The 5,000-nt window shown below is 33.6% G+C and overlaps 2 non-coding genes across 2 annotated transcripts; both read left to right on the forward strand.

Moving 5' to 3' along the window:
* The first annotated feature begins 1,375 nt into the window (after nt 1-1,375).
* On the forward strand, nt 1,376-1,494 carry LOC149770700 (5S ribosomal RNA). Its single transcript, XR_016418781.1, has one exon. It is a non-coding gene; the product is annotated as a 5S ribosomal RNA (ribosomal RNA).
* A 906-nt stretch (nt 1,495-2,400) lies between these two features.
* On the forward strand, nt 2,401-2,519 carry LOC149770701 (5S ribosomal RNA). The gene has a single exon (XR_016418656.1). It is a non-coding gene; the product is annotated as a 5S ribosomal RNA (ribosomal RNA).
* The last annotated feature ends 2,481 nt before the right edge of the window (nt 2,520-5,000 follow it).

Genomic DNA, 5,000 nt, shown 5'->3' on the forward strand with positions numbered 1-5,000 from the left:
AGACTCTAAATTACACTGATAAAATGTACATCAGTCCAATGGTTAACATGATAGATTTCTATCAAGCTGGTTGCCCTATTGTACCCTTGAGCAAGACTACCCTCATTGCCTAACAAAACCAAGCAGTCTTTTGCCAGAACACCATAATGTGAACTTAGGCCATCTAAATCAAATTCCTATGTGAAATTTGCCAATATAAGCCAATACACTTTAATGCAAACTTAGCCAATCTAAACCAAATATCTTAATGGAAACTTAGCCAAACACCTTAATGTGAACTTAGCCCATCTAAACCAATGTACCATAATGTGAACTTAGCCCATCTAAACCAAGAAAAGAATAATGTGATATTGGCTCATATAAACAAAAACACCTTAATGCTATCTTAGCCAATCTAAACCAACCGACTTAATTTATTTTTATAAAGAATACAAAGTGAAAATTTAAATACTTTTCAGCATTATAAATGAAATCACAAATAGTCCATGAAAAGTTATATGACAAGTCCAAAAGGGTAGTGTTCCAAATGAATGCCAGTGGTTTTCTGAATGAAGTCCAATTTTGAATGTGCTGATGTAATAACAATCTTGACGTGTGGCGATGATGTAATTTAGAATGTCCTTGAATGAATTCATAATAGTCCCAAAATAGCGATTTTTGATATTTGGACATTAGTATTGGGGTGTATGGACATTTGTTTTGCTTATCAAAACGTTGGAAATCGCCGACACCATGCGGTATCGGCATAGGCTGCTTACTAGCCACAGGGGGCTCGTATCATTGCTTACAATGAAACTATCAGTCGTACATATAGTATAAAATGTATGACTGTCAGTTCAATTGTGAGCAACGATGCGAGCCCCTGTGCTTACTAGCCTGCCATGCAAACTTGACCGACCTTTCATCGAGATATACCTGCATGAAATCGAGAGAAATACGATTTATTTTCTCAGAAATAATTCCGAGTATAACATCATTTGTCGTTAATGAAGCTGACTGACGAAAGAAAACGACAACCTTGATGAAATTTGACACGGAACTCGCCATTGTATTACTATTCAAATGACTGCACAAATATGGCAACCTACATGTCAGTGACATCGGCGATCAAATAAGCTCTTGCTTCTTTACAGATTGAAACTGAAGGGATGTATTGTCGTAAGCAGAGCTCTCCCCTGTCTCTAATATATATATATATATATATATATATATATATATATATATATATATATATATATATATATATATATATATATATATATATATATGTGTGTGTGTGTGTGTGTGTGTGTGTGTGTGTCTGTGTGTGTGTGTAATATATCTTTGTAACGACGAAGAGACAACCTATATTAGTCTTAAATTTGTACATACAAATGTCTACGGCCATACCACGTTGAAAACACCGGTTCTCGTCCGATCACCGAAGTTAAGCAACGTCGGGCCCGGTTAGTACTTGGATGGGTGACCGCCTGGGAATACCGGGTGCTGTAGGCATTTTTTAAATTTTTTTTTGGTTCCATCCTCACTGTGAGGATATGCGATCATATATGGCCAATATTTCTTGTTCACAAATCTGGTGCAAATTTTTCAGTTTCCTCTACCTCCAGGATCGAAATGGGCCGCCTCGTATGCCGTCCAGATCCTCCAAATTTCTTCTGATATTCCGGATTCAGCCTATAGCGAATAATTGCAACGTATGCAATCGATGTCTTTCATTTTGGATACTTGTCTGTGGTATTTCTTATTCAATAATTGATAGATATATTTGGAATGTATTATTTTTAATTATTTTAATTTATTTACCTGTTTTTAGCAGGGCACCAGTCTATCAGTGTGAAACTTGGCATCCCTTAGCGAATACTTCGAATATGGGCCATTGACAAAATAAATTGGTGTATAAATCTCTGTTTTGATTACAGTAAGTTTGGATGCATGTTCCCTGCTTCCACTTCCTTGCACTTTCTGTGTTTCCACAACTTTAACGTTTCCGAGCTGCAAGACGATATCCGTTTCAAATCAGATTCGAGTCCGTCTTTAAAGGTAGCTCATAGGCTGATGTCGATTATTTACCTATTGAATTAGTCAGTTGATACAAGATAAATAATAATAATAATAATAATAATAATGCCCAAAAACAACAAAAATGAACTGAATCTTCGTTTAAATGCATTGTTATTTAAGTCCATTTGAAGGTGTAAACCTCCGGTTAAGCAACTAATGTCCGAGTCCGAAAATGCCTGAATTACAAATTTGAATAATGTATGAAGGCAGTTTATCTATATAAGTTTTAATAAGTACACTTTAATTACTAATTTTACACGGCACATAAACGTAAACGTCTGTACATCGGAAACGGTGAAGAGAGAAGCGAATATAAGTCTTAAATTTACACACACTTGTGTCTACGGCCATACCACGTTGAAAGCACCGGTTCTCGTCCGATCACCGAAGTTAAGCAACGTCGGGCCCGGTTAGTACTTGGATGGGTGACCGCCTGGGAATACCGGGTGCTGTAGACTCTAATTTTTTTTTTTTCTTTTATAACTAAAAACAGTTGAAGTTTTTCTTTCTTTCTTTTATTGTAACTAAATTTACTTTATTCAATATAAATAATAAATAGAGCAATTTCTCGACTTTCATTTTCTCTTTTTCCTTAACTTTCTTCAATAATTCGGATCCTAAAAAAATCAAGTATAGGACCTGAATATAGCAAATGTTGCTTTGCACTTCTCTGCTCTTGGTTTCGATCCTTACTACTGGAATATGCGATCATAGATGACCAGTATTTCTTATTAACAAATTCGGTTCAATTTATCCAGTTTCCTCTACTTTTACTACCACAACAAGCTGCCTCCTTTCACGTCGAAATACTTCCTTCAAGTTTCTTCTCATATATTCCTGGTGTAGTCTCTAGCGCAGAGTTGCAAAATATGCGATCAATGTCTTTCATTTTGGGTACTTATTTGTGGTATTTCTTATTCACTAATTGATTGATAAATATGGAATGTATGAATTGTGAGAATTTTTTATATTAATTTATTGATTGATTGATTTCTTTTACAGCAGGGCCTCAGTCTGCCAGTGGGAAAATTGGCATCCTGTAGCGAATACTGTAAATATGGGCCATTGGCTAAATAAATTGGGTTATAAAATTCTGTTTTGATTACAGTAAGTTTAGATAGATATTCCATGCTTCCACTTTCTGTATTTCCACAACGTTAACTTCTACAAGTTGCAAGAAGAGATCCTTTGCAAATCTGATAAGACCCTATTTTTAAAGTTAGCTTATAGGCCGGTGTCGCTTATTTTAACCAAATGATAGGACAGAAAGAGGAATAATAATAATAATAATAACAACAACAATAATGTCCTGAATCTGCATTTTAAGTCAATTTCAACATGGAATTCTCCCCTTATCTGGGTCAGAAAATGGATGAGTGACAAATATGAGTATCTGAGGCCAGTTTTGCTTCTTTTGGATTAGAACTTTGAATCAGTATACACTTTAGTTACTAATATTATACTGCACACAAACATTTGTACATCGGAAACGTTGAAGAGATGTGTGACTAATCAGCCCAAGAGTCTTGAAAACGCATCAAGACAACAAATTATGTTTTACAGTCGAAATGTTGTTCTCACTAGAACTGAAATCATTCAATTTCTACTTAAATGCCCGAAAAATTTACAATTAAAACTACAATAAATGTTTTATACCTAGTCCCGCACAGTGACGTTTATCTGATTCCCTGTACTCACCGAGAGCATTCTGTGTCATATGGATGCATATCAAATGAAGTGAAAAGTAATGGAATACTCGCTTTTTTATTTATCCCTATGCATCGTGGTGCCCACACCATGATGAGACGCTGTTTCAATAAACCTTTTTATATATGTTCTTTACTGTTCTTCCTTTTTCTTCTTGCTTTATCATACTGACACACGAGAGAGAGAGAGAGAGAGAGAGAGAGAGTATGCAACAAAGTTCGCATAACTTTATCAGCTATTAACATTAATTGTACTTCTGTGTAATTTTATTTTTAACGCGTTATCCTATAACGATTGCAAACAAGGGCAAAAACTCTACTGATCTTACTCGATAATTATACCATACTGAATTAATAAGTTTATCTCGTAAAAACGGATCATATATATATCCTGGGTGGCTGAGGGTGTTTTAAGATATGTGTGTGTCTTTTGTGATATATATATATATATATATATATATATATATATATATATATATATATATATATATATATATATATATATATATATATATATATACGTTTGTGTGTGTACATACATACATACATACGTGTATTATTTACATATAGTCTTGGATAATTTTAATTATTGGGATATGGATTTTAGATATCAACAGATACAAAGGAAACAAACGTTTCAATACATATAATGACATTTTCTTAAATTCTACATTGTATCATATTGACCTACTACTTGCTAGGCAAGCTGACTTTTATAAAATTTGCAAACTCCTTATATATATTTAAACTTACTTTTAGTATTCAACCAGAAAATCAGTACAGTGCAGAAAGATTGAAAATATTATTTCTTTCATATATATATATATATATATATATATATATATATATATATATATATATATATATATATATATATATATATATATATATATATATATGAGAGAGAGAGAGATGGGGGGATTCGGAATGGTTTAAACAGACTCTAAATTACACTGATAAAATGTACATCAGTCCAATGGTTAACATGATAGATTTCTATCAAGCTGGTTGCCCTATTGTACCCTTGAGCAAGACTACCCTCATTGCCTAATAAAACCAAGCAGTCTTTTGCCAGAACACCATAATGTGAACTTAGGCCATCTAAATCAAATTCCTATGTGAAATTTGCCAATATAAGCCAATACACTTTAATGCAAACTTAGCCAATCTAAACCAAATATCTTAATGGAAACTTAGCCAAACACCTTAATGTGAACTTAGCCCATCTAAACC

Source organism: Sinohyriopsis cumingii, unplaced genomic scaffold (assembly GCF_028554795.1).
Source record: "Sinohyriopsis cumingii isolate HCF-2022 unplaced genomic scaffold, ASM2855479v2 utg002479l, whole genome shotgun sequence".
In the NCBI taxonomy this organism is placed as follows: Eukaryota; Metazoa; Mollusca; class Bivalvia; order Unionida; family Unionidae; genus Sinohyriopsis; species Sinohyriopsis cumingii.